This window comes from Neodiprion pinetum, chromosome 7 (genome assembly GCF_021155775.2).
Source record: "Neodiprion pinetum isolate iyNeoPine1 chromosome 7, iyNeoPine1.2, whole genome shotgun sequence".
Classification (NCBI taxonomy): Eukaryota; Metazoa; Arthropoda; class Insecta; order Hymenoptera; family Diprionidae; genus Neodiprion; species Neodiprion pinetum.
Genome location: NC_060238.1, coordinates 18095069 through 18117373, shown reverse-complemented (window position 1 = coordinate 18117373; position 22305 = coordinate 18095069). Strand labels below are relative to the sequence as shown.

General features: G+C 37.1%; 1 protein-coding gene across 12 annotated transcripts in view; it reads left to right on the top strand.

The window, feature by feature from the left end:
• Positions 1 to 7087: 7087 nt before the first annotated feature.
• Positions 7088 to 22305, top strand: part of LOC124223065 (uncharacterized) — a 313561-nt gene continuing 298343 nt past the window's right edge. For 7 of the 12 annotated variants that reach the window (XM_046634704.1, XM_046634702.1, XM_046634703.1 and 4 more), the window contains exons 1-2: positions 7088 to 7273; positions 11292 to 11751. The gene's annotated coding sequence lies outside the window, so the exon portion shown is untranslated. The other 5 variants (XM_046634698.1, XM_046634699.1, XM_046634700.2 and 2 more) reach the window with 5 other exon arrangements.

Genomic DNA, 22305 nt, shown 5'->3' with positions numbered 1-22305 from the left:
TATAGGCGCATAATTTCGCCTCATTCTCCTCAGCAGCCTCGATCCCCGCCACAAATATCATCAGAGAGAGCAAAGAGTACTCCCTGCATATTTCTGTCCTTTAAAGTCTATGATTGAGATAGAGTTTGTTTCGCGCTCGACCTACTACGACAATGTAGGATTCTATGTGTTGCCAACATAATTGTCTAGGGTAAAAAATTAACCGTCTCAGATTCATTGTCCCCAAGCGTACATCTGATATGTAAAATGGGAGGCTGGATCAGGGTGTTATTAATTATGGTAGCTTAGAATTAGGTGAAGTTTGGTCGTTGGAATATTCAGGAAGTCGTGACGTACCCCATCGTTTTAATCCGCCCCAAGTAATCGTTGACCTTGAAAACGATCGACCCGGTCCCTCGTCATGGTGACAAATGTATCCCTGGTGTTGCGGATATCTCTAAACTCCAAGATTTATCTCGTATGGTAAAAGCTCCAACGTTCAGGGATGCCGCAAGATTACGTACACGTAGGAGTTTCGACCGTCGTTGTGTAGGTGAAGCGATAAAGAGACTTCTACAAATCTGCGTAGAAAACTCGGCACTCTTTTCGTCGACTATTTCTCATTCGTGAGGGACAACCAAAACTTTTTCATGGAAAAATGCCAATGATAAAACGATAAGCATTATCGTACAGAGTGTCAGGGAAAACATTCGAAGCACTCCAACACAGTTTATAAGTTGTCCTTAAAAACTTCTTTAGAAATTATAACACTATGTAACGAATAAAATTATATGATTGGAAACAATCTTAGGAAAAATGAAGAAACCGTTTTAGGAATGAAAGAGGGTAGTAGAGAGGGAGGTTATTTGCAGTATAAAATCCTCTTCTTAACTGATTGTATTCATGTTAGGGTTTTGTTAATCCTTTAATTCACGCTGGGACGCTTGGTATCCTACTTTTTTTTTTTTGCAGCTTTTGATTTATTAAACTACTTTTTTCGTAATTATTGCCGAGTTTTTTGGTTCAACATAGTCTCTGAAATATTTCTAAGACTAAAAAAAAGATGAAATTTATTTTCTTAATTATTGCAAACATAGCGCATTTAAACAAATGGTCGAAAATCGTACTTTTCCACCAAAAAAGCATCTTCTGATAACTTAACGTGAGAGTCGAAATACCAATTTTTACGCAATATTAATACGTACCAAACAATTTTACAGAATTTGTTAAAAAATTGTCTTGTTTTTGTTTGTCCGCCATATTGGATCTGCCATTTTGAATTTTGTATTATGAGTTCAGATTCGTAATCAGCGACCCAAAATCCGTGTATCGTAAGCTTCTATCAAAACCAAATGACTTTTTGAATTTACGTCCGCCATATTGGATCCACGATTATGAATTATCGAATTTCGAGTTAAGCTTCAACCCCAAAAGTCCATGAATGCAAAATTTAAAGTGAGTCATTTTTCAGGTTAAATCGTTTCGCTATGGAGGTGATCCGTTTTCTGTTAAATTTAATGAACTTTTATTAAGGTGGCAGGGTTACCAATATAATGAAAGAATTCCGTGGGCGCTACGTCCGGGCCCAGATATTATTTAAATTGACGCATTTTTAAACCTCCAATGAGATGAACAGTGTTATCACTTGAGTTGTTACTCCTACAAAACTCCACTAAAATCTATCCGAATGCCTGAAGCCTTGCGACTCCTTTAATTCCCGAAACATAACCTCACTTTATACACAGGATGGTATATGTTGTCAGCTGTGATTGTTACGCCATTTTTATTACCTCGTGATTGGTGATTCCACAGAATGTCCTCTCGTTTAAATGTTCGGCTTTTGGCTGGCACACCTCACACACACTTCTACACCGGCACTCGACTCTACCTACTACATGAAATTCACACGTTGCTTGCTTTTCGCGAGTTGTTGACTAACTGCCGAAATAGGCCGGTCAGAGCTGGTTCGAAGGCCGTCGCCCTCTTTCGGTGGTACGCGGACTCGAATATACAGAGCAACCTCTCAATAGAGCCGCTCACGGGCTGTGATGTGAGGGGCATAAATTTGTCAGAATCTCGGTTCCCCCACTCTGACTACAAACCCTCGTTCTCGAGAATTAGTTCTCGATTTTCTCAACAGTGTAGTTACAACGTTTTTGAAAGTTTTTTGAAAGTTTTCGTACCTTTGTGTTCCATTTACGTAGATACTGAATCACTGAAGTAAGTATGTGTGCATTTCACCAGCGGAATTGTCGAGAGAGATTGCAGAAAATACCGGAGTGTGGTATTGGTTGTGGGGAAAACGGCACTATTGAGAGGTTGTACTGTATTCAAAATACGCGTCTTCGCGTTACAACATTTTTGTACCATTATTTCAGTGTTCTCATATTTTGTTCTTGGAAACTGACATAGGGTTGGGGTTGGAAAACCCGTTGCTGACTATTGTTTGCAACGAAAAGTTCATCGGTTTATTTACAATCAGTGACATATTTTCAACCTCTGTTCCAGCACCTTGTGTTTCAACGCTTTTTTCACATGAGCGTATGTCCCACAAATTCTCAACTAATGAGAACAAATGTAGTGTGCGAGTGTTGTGTTTTTCCATTTTCTTTCTCGATGCTTCCACGCAACTCGTGTACCCCTTGTAGCCATTCGACGATAGCCGCATGTCCCCCATAGTCTGCTACATCCGCTCAGTTTCCGCATGTATGGAAATTACAGTGCACCGCATTGACGCGTGCGGATATCAGCAAACGCAACGCGACGCAGGTCAACGCAGCTGAATGCATGCATGCAGGAAACGAACAACCCAAGTGGCAAGTTCCTCTCATCCCCTTCGCTCTATGCAGCAAGAGAGGTTAACTGAGCATAAGACACGGATTAACCAGCGCTTTCGAACTATACGTAAGTGACATACTTAAGGGATCGTCTCAGTGTGACCCTTCGAAAAATCACTGATTTTAGCGATTTTTTTTTTAAACGTTGTAATAAACTAATCGGTCTGGTTTTTTTTTTTTATAAATAAATACATTCATGCCGAATACAAAATGATTTCGCTTACGTTGATTTATTTAGTATATAATAGTTAAGTAAATTGTTGAAATGACAGGTTAAAAAAAAAGGTCTTGTACGGATTCCACGATTGCGGCCGCAATTTTGATCTGAAACAAAAATTTCAAACAGATTATCAATCTGTAGGAAAGTCGCTATCGCGCTGTGGAGGTTTTTTTTTTTTTTTTGAAATTTGACAAAATGGCGGCGGTTTGAACAAAAAGTATCGAATTTGGCCCTTTTTTTCGATAGTTTTTCGTAAAAAAAAAAGCTTCCATAGCGCGATAGAGAATGACGTTGAAAATGTTCTCTCAAAATTGGAAATAGATATCTTCAAAACTCTTCCTTTGAGGATGGAAACCGTTTTGAAAAACACCATTCCGAGAAAAACGCGTTTAAAGATCGAAGTTGGAAAAGTTTAGATAAATCGTTTACTTACGATCAATCGGCGATGCCAGGTCTTGATTTTTTTCTTGGGGGTTTCTCTCGTATGTCTATCCGTGGTGGATGTCAAAAACGAACTGAAATGCTTGGACAGTTTATTCTGCACGGTTATAGAACCTAAGCACCTTAGTACACGCGCAGGTAGAAAAACCGTTCCCTTTATACAAGAAACGCTGTAGCGACCGTAATAATTTGAATTTCGATTTAAAAATTTGAGAGAATGTTTAGAACAGTGTATACTATACGATAATGCAAAAAAAAAAAGAAAAAACGATTTTTTGAAAATTTCACACTGAGACGATCCCTTAAGGCGGCACCATCGCGAAATCATTGAAAGCGGGACGTTTTAAAATTAAAATAACATCAATCGAAATTCTGATTTTCACATAGAATGCAATAGGAGAAATAGACTCGGTACTATTGTCGTAAATAATGGACATTCTTGTGAAAATCAGGTATGGATAAAAAACAAAGCTGTCTGTCTCATAAAGATTGTCAGATTTATTGGGACTTTGGTCGTGACATCTGGTGGCCGAAAAAGAAACCAATTTCAGTGTGCATCAAGTCTACACTTGAATAAATTATTAAAACTTAAGATTCATTTAATACGTTGAAACATACATTTTTCCTTGCAGTCAAATTCCTTGAAATTGGGTTGGTATATTATAAGGGTTCTAGAGTTCACTGATTTAAAAAATGGGGCCCAATCTGAGAAATTTTCAAAATTCAAAATGCCGGGTATAATATGATCGAATAGGATCAACTTTTATATATTCAGTTCACCATGTTAGGTTGGCCATTTTGAATTCTGAAATTTGGACGCCAACTTCGTTTTTAGCAAACCCCAAATACCCAGGATTACCGAGTTCCACTTTTCTAGTCCCCATAACCTTCCCAGAATTATATTTATTCTGTAAAAACAACCATTTTCAACACTTTATTGACAGAGCTCACTATATTCGCGGAATCTTGATAATTCCTCTTAAGACATCAAAATTGACATCTTAGAAGTCCAATTATGCAAGAAAAAAATAAAATAAAAATTACAGCGAAAGCTAAAAAATTGTTTGTAATCTTGAATAACCGATTTAAAAATGTTGTCTCATATACAAGGTGCTCTACTGTAAAGGATTAAGGAGGTTGATTTTCCAAAAACCGGTATTTTTTATTACAATTTTATGGCCTGTTTATAAACTAATTATACTACCAAGTTCCGAACATGTTTTTAAATGTAAAGACAGTAGAAAATACTGGAGTTATCGACATTCGAGTGGTTAAAAATCTAGTGGATTTTTTCGATTTCGCTAAACGATGTTTCATTATGTTCAGATGACTATTTTTTAGCGAGTCAGTAAAATCGATCTTTTTTTTCTTGCAGTATAGCCAATTATTCAATATTCCTGTTCGATGTTCAAAATCAATATCGTTGTATTGGTTTAAAATTACGTAAAATAAACTGTTACAGTCGTTTGTGGAAAATGTATCCAATTGAAATAGAATTTAGATAGTTGAAGGTAATGTAACGCAGAAAGAATGCTGTTTTAAGCGATCATCGATCGCAACTGATGCTTCGACGAGCACGCTTATAAAATAATTAAAAAAAAAGCTTATCGGGGGTTAGTCAAAGATAATTGGAGCTCTGATTAATATCCGGATTATGATATCGTTCACAAAGTTTGGCAGACTAGATCAAAGTTTCAGTAAATGTGGCAACTAAAGAGAAGATGTATTTTGTGGTTTGTTTAAAAGTTATTTGCAAACGTTTGAAAAAAAAAAAATTGCGCATCCTAATCGTGATGAAATATTTTTGGTGACATATATTAGGCTTGTGATTATGTGTTGAATTAACATACTGTGTACAAAAATCTTCGTTTGCTACAACTACATAAGATTTATATGAATCACATAGTTGACTCGATTGAAACAATGAAAGATGAATGATTTAAATTCCGTCATGATTTTTACTGCTAAGAGACAAATGTTTTGAATTTCTAAGGAACGGAAATAAGCGCGATAAAATAATTATTCGTTTCAATTTTATTTCTTATTCATAGAAAAAGGATCACGTCATTTCTATAATATTCGGACCTGTCAATTCTTGAACCACGGTGAAAAATTAGACGAAACAAATATCGGATAGCTTTGATTTTTCAAAACGCTGCGGTGAGAATTTGTTATTATTTTAGAATTTTGAAAAAATGCATGATCATTGACGGTTCAAACTATTTTTTTTTTTTTTGTTCCACTTATCACGGTCGATCCACTCGTCACATTTTTACTTATACTCGCCGTATCAGGACCGAGGATGAAATACGAATGAAACGGGTCGGCTGTGTCAGATACAAAAGTAACCTAAATTCCGTCAATATATAGGGACGTGGATACAATCGAAGTTCATTCGATCAGCCACCGGAGAATATACGTTGATGAACGGCAGATGGATTTTATATCACCGTTCACTTTTCCATTGAACATTATTTCTTTTCAATCATCCTCTGGACTTTACAAAATTACTTTGATTTACCGCCAAATTTTCCAATTCAAGGCAGACCCTCGAGTGACGACATGAACCGGATCTTGCGGAAGGCTTCACTGTTTTGTAAATGAGTATAACGTGGTGGTCCTTTTAATTTTAAACCTCTATATCTTTAACGGCATTCTCGTCGTCGCACCATAGAAGTAAATGTTTTTTCTTCATTTTTTTTAAATTCTCAGTTTTCGAAAAACGAGCGGTGTTTGATACTAATTTTCTGGAATTCAGAAACGGCGAAGAAAGAGAGAGAGAGAGAGAGAGAGAGAGAGAGAGAGAGAGAGAGAGAGAGAGAGAGAGAGAGAGAGAGAGAGAAATAAAATCTAACAAAATCATGAGAGAGTTGCAGAACTTGGGAAAGAATAATCGAAAACAGTGATCATGTAAAAAACCGTTTGACTGAAATTCTTTCAAACACGAATGTGATAATCGTTTACTGAGTTGGCATGAAATACTCCATATAATTTGAATTGAGCCAAAAAGAAAAAGGATAATGGTAAAAATTTTGTATATTTAGCGGGTTCGCCCTTTTATATCAAACTGTAAGAAAAGAAATTACTTTCAGTAATAACGTAGGGTTGTGTGAGCCAATACTGGCTGAATTCTCTGAATTGAACCTCGAGAAAAATATGCTCGTGTTTCTCGCGTACAAAATACAAGAACAAAGATTATACAACTGATAATTCACCCGTTTTTCACCCCCATTTTAAGGGATTGTTTTGTAATTTGATTAAATTGCCGACATCAGATGCATAATAGGATTGACGTATAATTGCACTTCCGTGCCCAAGAAAACTCAAAAATCAAACTGAATCGCGCGACCGAAAGGGTTAAGAAATCGAGAAGGAGATCGGGAAAGGGTCGAAACGTTAAAAAACTGACCTAAGACAAGATCACGAATGCATGTGTAAAGGACGGCCAGCATAGCAGTGGCAAGTAGGCGTGGCAGGCTATGACGGCACCGAAGCTTGCCGGGTTGAGGGTTGTCGGTGTCGGAGGTTTGCGCAAAGGGGCTTCAAAGAGGGTGCGAGAGGGGTGAGACGGAGATGAAAATGGACCAACGTTTCAGTCAGCGGCTGATCGTCGCCGCGATCGTTTCGCGAGACCGGATATCGCGTTTAACCCGGACTCGAAATCATTTGGTGGTCTTTATTTGTTCTGTGAGCCGTGATTGTGCGGTCAAACATATTGTGCGTATAAATCGACGTTAAAGGGGGTTGAAAAGAAGGAAAGAATAAAAGAGAGAGAGAGAAAAACAAGCCGAAATAGGTACGCGAGTATTACAAATGTTTAAAAATTGATAAACGAATAACGTGTAATATATGAAAGTAAAGAAACGATTGTCAGATTTCAGAACTTACTGTTACACGATTTCAATAATTTTTTTCGTAAACTTGATCGGTTCGTATAATTCGTGTGTATATAATTATTACTAATAAGAAACAAACTACACATCGTAAAGTAGAAAAATCTACGTGGATACTCCAGTGATTAATTTAGTGTGCTTTACAACCATTTTCATGTCGTTTTCGTTTTATTTTTTTAAACTGACTTTCGTCATTTTCTACGATCTGTCTTACGATTAGAAAATTTTTCGTACCTTGAAACTGAGGTGCTTTGAAAAATGATCAATTTTCCATCATCCGCAAAAACTTACGCTTCGAATCCAGTCCACGAATCGATGTCGATAAGAATTTATACGGGTATATATGTATATTGTGATGCAGGGTGAAAAGTTACTCCTCGGAGCTTTTACTTACTTACCTCGTGTACTTGTTTTACGTGGTTGAAAGCCTCCTGGCTAGGCTGCATGCAGTTAGACGTAAATGAAGTTTCGTTTGGTTGAAAACTCTTTCGAGATCAGGCGGATGTTGTTCTAGCTTAGAAAAAAAGTATTAGCCAGGATTGTTTGCCAAGAATCGATACTTCTTATTAATTTCAATACGATATGGTTGTGCAATAGATATTCGTTAGATCGACATATCCGTAAGCTACGAAGATGTCTTGGAGAAGAAACAAAATGTTAAATTGTGAAATTATAAAAAAAAGCTCATGTATCGTTGTTTCATGTCGAAACGCTTCAAAATTGTTGGAAAATCTGACAGGTTTGTCCAATTTAAATCACTCTTAGATAGCCATTTAGAATTCAGATTACATTCGGAAGTTTTCTTTTTTTTCAGCAGTTAATTTCTTGATGATAATGAATATTGGTTCAATGTTACAAAATTGAATATTCAATGATGCCAAGAGGATGAAAAAAGTGATGTGGTGAATCTTTAGACAATGCTTTTTTAAATAAAATGAGCCATCGCGACGTGAAATCGAATGAATTCACTAGATTTTCAACCTTTTTGCGAAGCGATTTGAAATAAAGAATCAACATCTGAGCTTTTGTTTATACAGTTTCAGCATTAGATATTTTTGTATATTTAAAGAAATCTTCAAAATTTAGGTGTATGAAAATTTGACGAATGACTATCTTATGATATTGCAAGGCTGGTGGTCAGTCACTTTTCTCACTATTGTTCACTTTTTTTTAACGGAATCACTTTTCATTACTTCTTCCAAGAAATGATCTTTCAAGTCACTTTTTCGGTCGTAATTGAGTTTCGTGCAGAAAAAATTTTGCTGCACAATTTTTTTCTTACGTGATATCCATCATGGACGAGATTCTGTTTTTTTTTTTCAGGCGTCATGATATTTTCAGGGGAAAAATTAGCTTCAGTTTTATTTCGGAAAATCAACTATGATAACATTGTTCATTGTTTCTTTATCGAAATGTTTTGCCCGAAGGGACAATAAATTCATAAATCAGAGTTACCGATCACTTGTAACTCATTTACTGAATATCGTGTACAATGATAAATTTTTTTAATGCGGAAAAAGATGTCAAAAGCAATGAAAACCCGTGTGCAGTGACGTAACTGAAAATATGGCTATTTCTGATGAAATGAATAAAACTGTGGCAACACTTTTCGTTCGATTACTGTACTTAATTATGATCGGTTACTATTGAGTTGCTTTTTTTTATGTCTGACAGTCACTTTTTTCACTTTTTTGAGACGACTTGAACACTGCCAGCCCTGTGATAATATCGATAAGCTACATCGATTTTTGGCTAACCAATCTCCTTAAATTAATAATTCCTCGAAACGTGGGGTTCTAAGAAACTATGTTAGGTGACGGAATATTTTGATCCGGTCTATTTGATTTGTGCCCGGAGCAAATTTATCACCTCTTCGCACTCGTTTGCTTATACGCCCGAGTCAGTTGTTCATCCGTTCGAGTAAATATTGTCTAGTCTCAAATAAAGCCGGCACCTGGCTCCAACAAAGTCAACTACTGTCCAACTTCGCAGTCTTCCGTACAAAGTCACTGCACCGACTGTTTAGTTATTTATTTCAATTTCACGGTTTTCTTTTCCGCTCTTCCTTGCACCGGCTGCTTATAATTTCCTCCACTGCACTTCCTATCTAACCGAATTCTTAATCATCCTCATTTCGGATCTTCAGATTTCTAACCTAACCTAACCTAACCTAACCGAATTCTTAATCATCCTCATTTCGGATCTTCAGATTTCTAACCTAACCTAACCTAACCTAACCGAATTCTTAATCATCCTCATTTCGGATCTTCAGATTTCTAACCTAACCTAACCTAACCTAACCGAATTTTTCATCTTTCTGATTTCGGATCTAAAAATTTCCAACCTAACCTAACCTAACGAAATTTTTCATCATCCTGATTTCGGATCTAAAAATTTCTAACCTAACCTAACCTAACCAAATTTTTCATCATCCTGATTTCGGATTTTAAAATTTTCAAGTGAACCTCATTCAATCGTATACATTGGAATTTTTTCTTCTCCTGAGCGATGAATTTGGTTTAAATTATGAGAATTCATAGGGTTTATGATCGCTCTTCCGTGGTCTTTAAGAAAAGTTTGGAAAATTGTTGAAAACTGCAAATAGTGAGTGATTCGATTTTTCGATTTTCTCTCAACGACCGCGTGCTCAACCTTAACTACAAACTCCATCATTTCTCAAAGTCTGAAACGACCTCATTGCTCGTGAAGGGAAAAAAGGGTGAAACACGATTCGCTCGCTTCGACCTTCTTGTTCTCGCTTAACTTTGGACTCGGTGTCTCGTAATTATACCGCTGCCAAAATCTTGAGCCTTGCGTCTTGGCTGATCGAGTGCCCGACCAAACGTTGGCTGTACTACTTGAGCCGTTCAGCGCTTAGCTCTCAGGCTGCCTCTGAATTCGAGTGTGTCGGCCTCTCGATGTCGAACTCGGGGGCGGGGTTGAAATTCCGAATTTGAAAAGTTCCGCATGCGCGAAATTTCGAATTTTTTTCCGGCGAAACTTGGAGTAAAGAAATCGAACTGTGACGAAACGTCAAAGTTTCGAATGGTCCGAAACCCGACGGTCAAAGTCCCGAATGCGAAAAATTCCGAAAGGACAAAATGCCGACAGTGCGAAAATGAGAATATTTAACAATTGGAAATATGGAAATTTTAAATAATCTAAGATTTTCAGTTCTGTCAATTTGTGGCTTGGTGAAATTTCAGCATTTTCATCTTTCTTTGTTTTGGATTTTCGATAATTTTACGGAATCCTGTTTATTCTGATTTCCGGTTTTTTCTGATTTTCTACACCCAGTCGTTGAGTAAACTACGCTGTGTGAGTATATTTTAATTTTCGAAATTTTGTTCTTTAGAAACTTTGTTTTTGGGAATTTTTGCTCTATCGGAACTTTATTTTTACCGGCCCCCGATCTTGCAGTCTCAATTCGGTATTGCACTATTAAACTGCCGAGAGTTTAAAGGAACAAAAAAAAAAAATAAAAATATTTGAAATCACGAGCCTCACAAAACTGCAAATCAAAGTACCAAATTCACTTTAAATAAAGCTGATCATTTGCCTTTTTTTGGGGGGAAATTCAAGATGAGCAAATGTAGCTTTTAGTCAAGTTTAAATGTGAGAAAATTAAAAGAAACATCATGAAAATTCGTTACCTCGAAATTTTTCAGGGATCCCGAAGCTCCGCTTAATTAAAAAGAGCCAGTAAAAATCCCGCGTTCTATATTCATTTTTATATACGCTTAATTCAGTTTAATTTTTCTGTATATTATTCACCATAATTACTCACCGCGTCCATGCATATTTTAATTCGCAACTAATTATTTCAATGTGGAAACTCGTTAGCAACTTCCGGAAATCCCCTTTTTTCTTCACCCATAGCTTGGTTCGAGTTGTTTGTGAAATGTTTGAAATTTTTTGCAGCTTAAAAGTGGTTCAGGTCTCATGGTGCCAGTGAATTGATGAATCAAAACTTGAAACCGTTACTCGTGTTTTAATTGAAGGACAAACTTTTTGTGTAGTCGGTGGGTGAATCTGTGCTAAATGTTAGAAATAAAATAAAACTAAGTACACAAACAATCGTTGAACGAAAACGTTTACAATGATAAAATTCGTGCAGTAAAATACCTTGTGATCATCGACGAGAGAATTACGAAAAATTGTATCATTGATTCGTGTGTGGTTCGACGCAATTAAACGACATTGCGGAGAGTAATTAAATAAAATTAATTAAAAAAAAAAATAAAAAAATAAATAAAATAATACAAAGGTTAATTAGGAACGTGGAATGATGTGAGGATTTGCTCCGGAATGTGAAATATGCCCGACGGAGAAGACAGTGTTATAAATAGCAAGCATACCGACTAGCTGAGCAGAAATAAAGGTAGGAGACGCTTTTTTTTATCCTATATCTCAATTTATTTATCACAATTATACAGGTCGAACGGGTCAGCCGTGAGAAATAATTCTACGCTAGGTATTAAGAGAAAGAAACAGCCGTATATAAATAACAAGTCAGACAGACGAAAGATTGTTTTAATTTTTTATATCCAATACTTCTAAACTTTTTCTTCTTTGCCTGTAACTTTGAATTTTTTTTTATCGATCAGGTCTACGGTACGAAAAGTCTTTCGAGAGAATACATCATAAGAACAATGGGTGAATTTTTCTCAGATCAGAAGATTTTTCCAAGTTTCTTTGAAGAAAAACGGGTGATGAATTTTTTGCAGTTCTCTAACGTATCTTCGTTCCTAAAAGTAATGAGAACGAATTTTTTTTTTCGAATAAATTTTGCAATGGTCGTTCAATCTCAATGTTATTACTTGTGCCGCAATTACGGACGGTAAAAATGTGGAAATTATCGGTTTCATTGTCAGAGATGTTTGATTATAAGAAAATATATCTATACGGCTCGAATTAATTAAACCTGAGCGTTTGTTTACATTTTTATTAATGCCGGTACCATTATTTTTCATGCATTCCCAAGTCAGGAGTTTTCATTTGTTGGCAGAAAACAAAAGTAACACCTACGAAGAATTTTGTGTTTCGAATTCAATTAGCTTGACTGGTGAACATAAATCATTTCTGTCAACGTACAAGTGTGGTGTGAAAAAATGTTGGACATTTGATATCATTTTTTTTTTATTATAGACTGTAACTGGGATCTTCAGATAGTAAAATGAATTACGTTTACAAGATGATTTAGAACATGAAGGATTTGTATTGATTTGTACGTGAATCAATGCTAATTGCACAGATATTAAAATTTAGTATACGCACGTGGCAAACGTTTGTTAAATCTTTGAAGAATTGCGTCAAGAGAGTTCAACAATTAGTTATATTGGTGAAAAATTCCTACAATTTTCTATGAAAATCTTGATGAATTTTTTTAATTCTATAAAAACCAATTTTTTCTGCTCTCGAGTTTCAAGATGTTTTCAACAGTTGTGCGAACTTGTAGTTTTATTGTATAAAGTTATCTCTACGTGCAACTGTAAGTGATTTATCAGAAAGAGAGAAATTCGGGGTTCACAAAGGAAACGACTTTGTATCACTTTTCTAATTGGTCCGCAACTCGATCGTCGTTTGCACGCTAGCGACAACTCGAATTACCAAACTGAACTTGTACTCTTGTTTCGGGCAATTTCCGACGACTGGCCTTCAATCTTCGACACAACAATCCGAAAGTGAAAAATGGGTTGATCGCTTAGAACGAAAAGAATAATAATGCAACGTATCTAGCCAATTAGTATATTCGAATTAGTTGACGGTATTTGTTTGTTTATTAACCCTACAAGAACAAAAATTCGTTAAAGAAGTGCAACATTACGATAAGACCACAAAGGATCGAGGGTTGCAGCGATACCAAGAAGCACGATCTTCGTTTCAAAACATTTCCCGAAAAGACCCTGCAGAATCCTTATGAAAATTGACTCCTGGTTGAATTGGCTGGATTTTTAGCATTTTGTAGGATATATCCTCCCGATAAGAAGTTCTCGAGGATACAAGTCCTAAAAATCACTAGTTTCCGGGATATGAGCTTCGGAAGGGTGTTATGGATTTTTTGATATCTATGGATTACGCTGTTTTAACGAATTACAAAGCTTCGAGGGGGACTCGAATCAAATATATCACTCAAAAACTGCACAGCCGATTCGCAGAACTCCGCAGAAGCGTGAAAAACAGGACAAGTCGATTATTGCAAGAGTCGGAGGGTCTCGTATTTCACGCGAAATCTAACGCTGCACGTCCTTCCAATAAACCAGCGAGTTCATGGACGGAATCAATGCACTGATCGAATCAATCAGAGCTTCTCGCCTATTTTCGAGAAAAACCCGCGCAGTTTTTTGAGCGATGTGTTCGATTTCAAGTCCCTTTAAAGCTGTGTAATTCGTAAAAATCAGGAAATCCATAGGTATTAAAAAATCTGTACATCTCTCTACCGAAACCTCTATCTTGGAAACTAGTGATTTTTGGGACTCGTGCTCTATGAGAACTTTTGATGAGGAGGATATCTACCGTAACAGAGTAAAAATCCATCCAGTTAGACGAGGAACCAATTTCCATAAGGATTCTGCGGAGTTCCAATTTCCTGCCACTAGAGGCGCTGTTTGAAAATCCCCTTAAAGCTTTATAATTCATGAAAGTCAGTAAAACCTTTGGTATGAAAAAATCTGTACACCTTTCTTCTGAAGCCAGTATCTCGGAAACTAGTGATTTTTGGGACTCGTGCTCTATGAGAACTTTTGATGAGGAGGATATCTACCGTAATAGAGTAAAAATCCATCCAGTTAGACGAGGAACCAATTTCCATAAGGATTCTGCGGAGTTCCAATTTTCTGCCACTAGAGGCGCTGTTTAAAAGTCCCCTTAAACCTTTATAATTCATGAAAGTCAGTAAAACCATTGGTATGAAAAAATCTGTACACCTTTCTTCCGAAGCCAGTATCTCGGAAACTAGTGATTTTTGGGACTCATGCTCTATGAGAACTTTTGATGAGGAGGATATCTACCGTAACAGAGTAAGAATCCAACCAATTCGACGAGGGACCAATTCCCATAAGGATTCTGCGGAGTCCAAATTTCCTGCCGCTAGGGGCGCTGTTTGAAAGTCGGGCCTGTAGTTCCGTCAAGCCTGATAAACCAAACGTGGCTTCCTCGGTTTCGGTGTGATCATTGTCGCTCAATTAGAACGGTGCACATAGCGTAGACCGCATAGGGGAATCCTTGACCACCGTTGACGAACGTGTTTATGGTATAATAAGTGACGTCAGAGCCGGGTGGTCGAGCTGGTTGCGAGCGTGGAGAGGACAGGACCTCCCTCCACCCTCCCTTATTCACTACTCGAGCCGCAGTTACGAGCATACTTCGCATAGTTTGACCCCAGGTTCAGGTGTACTCGGAAACTGCAAACCCCATTACAGTTTCTCTGGGGAGAGTTTAGCCAATCCTAGCTCCGTTGCCATGTTTCGCAGACCCTTGCCGAACCCTCGATAGAAATGATTTCAACAAATGTCAAGGTTTTTAGATAGGAAATCGTTGTTCTTTCGTTAATATTTCAATCATCTACCATCGAGCAGAAGAAGATTTGAAATCAAACTACCCCGAGAAATTCAATATCTCATAAAACTTCGTACATTTTTGCATAAGAGTACGAATCACTTCTAAAAATCTGATAATCGAGCGAATTGATAAGAATAAAAATGTAAACAAAATTTTTCGATGATGTTCCGCATGGGGAATACACTGTTAAAAAACACATTAAAAATAGTTTGGTTCAGAGGCTGGGTGAGTTGGCTCGGCACAGCCTGTACAACACAGATTATTTCGAATGGAATATTCGCAACTGAATCGGAATTTATGATACTATAGATGCTTGGAGAAAATTGACATTATTATGGTTTTCGATTTGTCACGTTTCATTTGTCAGGTTTTCTTTCTGTCCTAACAATGCGACTCTGAAACCCTCTGGATCCGGGGTCCGAGAAAATCTCCTGACTGGGCGTCCAAATCAAGTTATTCACCTCATTAAAGGTGGCGCATCATCACGAAGTGGCTAATTCTGTCGGCAACACAGCAGAGCTCATTCTTACTTGTTCTGGATAGAAAACTCATTTAAGAACTATTTGTTTGACCCAAACCTTGCGACTCGTTACAATTCTCATGAAAAGTCTATACAAATCGAGCAATATAACCTCACTTCTTTATAGCTTTGAAATTATATTTATACTATTCAGTGTCAAAATCTTGCTTCTTCTTATTTTTTGTTCTTACTAAATTTAGAATCCTCATGAAACACGCGATGAAATCCTTGTTTTTTGGGATACATGATTTTTGAAGTATCTTTATTATTTAATATAAGTCTACCGGGACTAGTTGTTTCACTAGATTCCGCGTACAAAGCAGAATTCCAATATCTTTTCTCTGTATTATATCATCGATGACTAAGCCTGATATTTTGCATATTAAAAGATATAATTGTCAAATTTGTTACATTTAGGCCGTGTTCGAAAATTGACCGACAGTACTGTCAGCAATCTTTCATCTCTTTTGCGCTTCCAAGTTCGTGAATAGCTCTGACTCTGTCCTAGGGAATTTTACTGTCAGTCAACTTACGAACACGGCCTTAAATTTTAACACGTTACGCTTTTTGTGACGATTCTGAATTTTGAACGAAAAGTAGAAAAAAAGTAGGTACAGAGGAGTCGAGAAAATTCCCTAGATTATCCCTAGATTATTCCCTAGAGTAATTTGGAATTCATATTTTCAACTTTCTGTCCCGTGATATCAGAGAATCGGGAAATTTTGTCATAATCGTTCTGAAAATGTAAAGTTCAGCTATCACCAGATCTCCGCGTTTGGAGGTCAATGGTGATGAGCTTTTGTCCGACGATATCTGGAAAATGAACTGCAACGGATTTTTATTATTTTGGTTTTAATTGATGCAGCTAATCTAAACTTAAAGTGATTCGATTTTGATCAGAATAAATTGAGCTATTCCTCAGATATTCTCGAAAATGGAACTTCTGTGTCTGGATCGACCAATTTAGATCGCATTTGAGTCATTGGTTTTGTTTGAATGATTCAACTCGGATCTGATTAGATTCTGAGAAAAATTTCCTGCATCATCTCTGAGTTACTTGTAAAAATAAGAATCCTCGCTCCATCATCATTATTGCCACGAATAACGGGAATACTAGAAAATTCTGCTTTCATGTGTTGGACGAATTTTTCGTCATACGTCTGACTGACAAAAAATATGCTTTTACAAAAAATGTGGGGAATTCAGTCTTCTTCAAATTTTTATTAAACATTCCTGTCGTAGGATCGAGCGTTGAGGAATTATTTTGCAAAAAACTATTTTTTGTACCTTATTCCAAACCCTAGATTTTTTATCGAGGCCTGGAACTGAATAACATATTTCTAAAATAAATAACGTATTTCTACCGCACCTATTGTAGGGCAAAGATCTTTTTTAGTCCCGATTGAATGGACTATTGTGGAGCTTTGAGTGAAATGATTTGTGGAAATCTTATCTGAGGTTGGATATGACGAACACCTTAGGTGAAAAACAGTATGAATTGAAATGAAATTGGTGACTCATCCGGCCAACCTTCGTCCTCTCGAATAATTCACATCGCTGCACATGATGTCCAGCCTTTTTCATGCCGTGGTTTAATAGAGAGTTCCCCAGTCATGTTTTTCCGGGTCCTCTCTTCATCTGTTTTTTCTTACTCGGTCCTTCTTCTCGTTTCGCTGATCCGTCCCCACTGCTAACAACTCTAATTTCTTTCGCCAACCGACCCCAACCAATTCTCCCGAGGTTCTCGGCGTTTGCACGGTGCCCTCCATTACCCCGATGGGACAAAATAGAAAATTGTATTACCTAACTGGCTCGAGTCGACTCTCCGACCGGCCATCATCGTTATATAATTCCTGAGACGGATCCTCGCACTTCAACTTATTACTAAATCTTGATACACGTGGAGTGCATGACTGGATTTACGAACGAGCACAGACTCGATGCACGCAAACACATTCTTCAAATTATCACGGTGAAAATATTTTCTACGATATATTATGGGAATACAGGAAACGTGATAGAAAATCATTGTTTTCTTGTGCGGATTTTTTTTACACAATCTAATGAAGTATTACAAAAAAAAGTCCTGTCGTCTAAAATCATCTGCAAAAAAAAAAAGGAAACATCTATTACTCGAAAAAATTTAAACAAGATTCGCTGAATTTTCGTAAATAGTACGAATCTCTGCGTAAACAAAGACAAAATTCCGTCACCTCTTGTAAAATTAATTACATGAATTCATATGAAAATCTACACTTGAATAAGAACAGTTACAGTTTTATTAAATAAAACGAGGTTATCCTGTAGATTTTCATGAAAATTTGTATTTTTTTAGTGAATAATCTAAAAGATACTATAATTTTTAACAAAAATTAACAATTCTTCATAAAAAAAAAAGAAACTATGCATATCTACAATTTTATACAAACATTTGCGATCTATGGTACACATGTCATGACAATGTACAGGGACAATGAATCTGCGACGGCTAATTTTTTACACTACACAGTTATGTTGGCAACACAGAGAAACCTACAGCGCCACAGTCGGCCAAGCGCGAAACTAACTCAATCTTAATAAACCTAACATAACCCATGACCGTCGAATCTAACCTTAGAATGCGTGTCAATCCAACAAGTCATATTACATGGTTATACGAGACGTCAAATTGGGTGCTTTGCATTCACTGACTCAAGTCGACTCGTGTCGCTATTTCTGTTGTAATCGGCCAATCTCGGCAAAAGAATACACCAGAAATAGCGACACGAGTCGACTTGAGTCAGTAAATGGAAAGCACCCATTATGGTACGTTTTCATAATTATGGTAGGTTTCGCCAGCGTTCCCAACCCCGTCGATCAGAATTATGTGGCCAGGGCCGTAGCATTATCGTACGCATAAGAAAATTCTAGTATTTTTCAGAAAACCTGAATAACGTAAAATTGATTCGTGAAAAGAAACAAAGAACACCTATGAACACTCAAATTCAATTATTTTATTTAAATAATGTCTTTTTTCCTTTGGTGAAACGGACTCATGGTCGAACAGCGATTATGGGGAATCGGGGGGGAAAGGAAAGATTCTAGCAAAACATCGACGAGGAAGAAAAAACGAACGGAACGAGGAACAATTTACATGTGATGGCAGTGAACGTGAAATTATAGTACATTTACGAGTTATAGTAGGGGTCCAATGTTACATAGTACAAGTAGTCAAATTATGTGACATGTACTATAATTACGTTACGGTTGGGAACACTGGGTTTCGCTGGCAACACTGGACGTTAGTAAAATTTTTAGAAGGTTGACTACGCATATAGACTAGACGACGATCAGGTTCTTTCAAGAGATCCTCTCGGTATATAAGCTGCCTATTTTCCCAGCGGCGTTTTCATAACGCTGAAATTTCGAACGGACTCCGGACTGTCAACTCTGATTCCTGTTTGGGTTGCAGCGAGGAAAAAATTTCCACCCTGCGGACTGCTCGATCCCGTGTGTTTATACGCGGAGGGAAGGCTCGCCGGCATAGGTATACCAGGGTAAACCTCGCTCCTGGCTATGGGATTCGGGCGGAAAGGAGCGCCGTCGGTGAGGATTCCCCCACGTTTGGTCGTCGCACACAATTTGATGCCTCCAGGCTTCCATTTACCAGCACCATGTGATCAATTCAAACGCTGTCCCCCCGCGAACGCCGGCAAATCTCGGAAGGACATTTCTCTTTCTACTTCGCGCATTCGCTATTCATGCCTCCTCGAGCTGCAGGCACCGTAACGGGAAAAAGGAAAACTAGGGGCAAGAATGAGGGAAGATATATGCACGTGTCTTGTATATGTGGAAAATAAGAATGCCATGCCGGTAAAAACACATAAACTAACAGTAATGTTAAAATCGCGTCCGTCGAGGTGAGAGTAGGATTCCTTGTACCCACTATGGTGCACATTTCGATTTTTATCACTTTCCTCGGTGTCTTTTCCGCGTAGAAAGCAAAATACCGGAGGTATCACAGGTCTGCGAGATAATGTTTTATTACTTCATCTGCATGGGATGTTTTTGGTAAATATTACGTTGTCGAGTCTGACGAATAAAAAAGTTACTTTCATTTCCCTCCGTCGCGTTGAGTATTTTTGAAAAATACAAGGTGCTTGCATAACAATAATGTGAAAATACCACCGTTTCATTACAACGAACTAAACAATATTTCTTGTAATATTAAACAAAAAATTTCTTGGTGAAATGTTCTTAACGTTCCGTGTTCATTCTTTTTCCCTACGAAACCTTTTCTTCTTCTCTTTTAAACTTCTTCGAACACGCTTTCGCTTTCCATTTCCTCTCTTCCTGTTAGTATTCATTCTTGAGTTTCACTCTAATACATGTTAAATGAAAGTAAGGAATCAATTTTGTATAGGATTCTTAGAATCAAGAATAGGATACAAGATTTCGAGTTAAACGGAAGTTTCAGTCTAAACGAAACTGCAAACACGAGTTCAAAAAAGAAAAATGATGTGATGGAATTTTCGAAATATTTTTCCCGGTTTCGGTGAGTAAAAATCTATAAGAAACAGTATAAAAAATCTGCGCAGTTTTTTCGCTGCAGACCTGTGTATTCAAACATTCTTCACTGTGCACTTCGGGGAAATATAACTAGACGTATTCATATCTAATTAGATCTTACTTTTTTTGAATATAGATCTTGTTGTGTATTATGCTGTTGGATCAAATCAAATCCGACTCTATACAGATAGATCAGAATAGATCAGATCATACGTGGTTGGATTATATTACATATTCAATGGTTGGATCTGCATGTCAGAGCATAGAAACAGAATTTCGATCTAACAGTATCTAATAAAAATCTGTGACATTAGTGTTGAAGAAATTTTGCAAAACGTACGTATTAGACGATAACTGCGGCTTTTGAGTTTAACGATTTTCTTCGGTGACCCAACAGATAACTGGGAGAAATAAAAATTGAACACAGGTAGAAGTTGTTGCGACGTTCCGATTATTCATTATTTGGCAATATTTGACAGTTTCCGAACCTCTGGAATCCGTACGATTTGTTGTCAGCAGAATAGCAGAGTATTGTGTGGTGTGTGTGTGTGTGTGTGAGCGCGAATCGTGGAGATCATGATATATCGCGACCTACATAAATCACAAAACGAAGTTTGGCTAAACGAAATTTCCGTATAAGCTAGCCTCGAACATTTCAAGCGAGTGAAATATCCGACACTGGGTCTCCGTCCATGTGACATTTATGATGATACTGGATACGATAATGACGGTAAGAAGAGGTGATGAGCTTTCTGAAACTCGTAATTTTTGCGTACGTCAAAATTGATGCGTGCGAATTATCTTCAAATAATATCAAATGTAAAATGCTGAATAGAATAAATCGACACAGTCCGAAGACTCGAGATTAGCATTCAGATAACATTTTTCAAATTTTCCTCGTTCCGCGTTCCGTTTCTTATTTTATTACCCAAAGTGTTGTACAATATTATAACGAAACGCTTCTGCAGATCGCTATCGTTTGAAAACACTTAAATTTTACGTTCCACAGCCTCGTTTACAATCGCTTACAATATTTAGAACCACTTCCATTGATTTGGTGCCAAAGTTGAGGTAAAAAAATTGGCACGATTTTCCAGAAGAAGTTTAGAACACGTGATCGTAATTTTTGCACACAATTTTTCATCAAGTTTAGTGTTTTTCATAGATTTATCATAGTTTTAGAATGGTTTGCAATTTCGCGATCGTTTTTCTCTTCGTATCCATCGATCTTGGAACTTGTTGCAATATTTTGTAGAATACCGTAGAATTCCTGGTTCAGAGAAACAAGCGATACGTCTTTTCGCCCTAAAACTTGCGTAGCGAGATAGGGTGACATTAAAAATATACTACAGCTTCTCTAAATCCACGGAGATTGTAATCAAAAGATAACAAGAGGAGTCTTTGAATGTAGACCCACCGTCTGCTGGGTACTCAACTTTTCTTGGGTCAGTTTTCTCTGCGAGAAAGTTGCGACTTGGAGCGGTGGTTCAAGATATTTGTCCGCGAAATTGTATGTAAAATTATTTCTTCCTTTTCGAGTTGTAGATTTCCTCAACACTCGATAAAAAAAAATTCCAACCAACTACAGCTGTCTCCGTAAAACTGAAATTGTTTGTATTGACTTGTAAATTTTCGTATGCCTAATTCGTATAATTCTACAAGAATTTACATAATTATAGCATCATTTTAGATATCAGTAGATTTTGAAATCTTTTTACGAAAATTGACCAAAAATCGATTTTCACGATTCTCTACGATTTTTAAAAATATTTTTCCCTTCTCTCCGTTCAATATCGCAGAAATTGTTTTGATCCAAGTTCTCTGTTCCATCCACTGGATACTCTCTCACAAGGTTGATTACTTCGGTTGCAAATCAGCGAAATTTAATGCTGAATTTTAAATTTATGCAGAAATTTGCAAAATCACTCAGGAGTCATTCAAATATTACGTTTCATTTGTTTCGCGATCCGACAATTAACATTGTCCGTCATATTACAATAAGTTGAAAATGGCCGAAAACAGGGTGACGTAATATTTAAACGTTCCCTTACTCGAACCTAGCGAGTGATTTAAATTACGGTTCGTACGGTACAATTTTCGCAAATTATTACACACTGCGGAAAATGGTCCGGTAGGGAAAATCGTCTCGCGTATAACAATAAATAACGAGTTTTTGTAACACGCAGATGTGGGCTGAGGAGGAACGAAGTGGATAATACAGTTCGTTCTATAGCTCATTGTCAGCAAGAGGATTTTTCTGTGACATAAAATTAACGTGGTATTTCTCCTACTTCGGTTCGGCCGAGG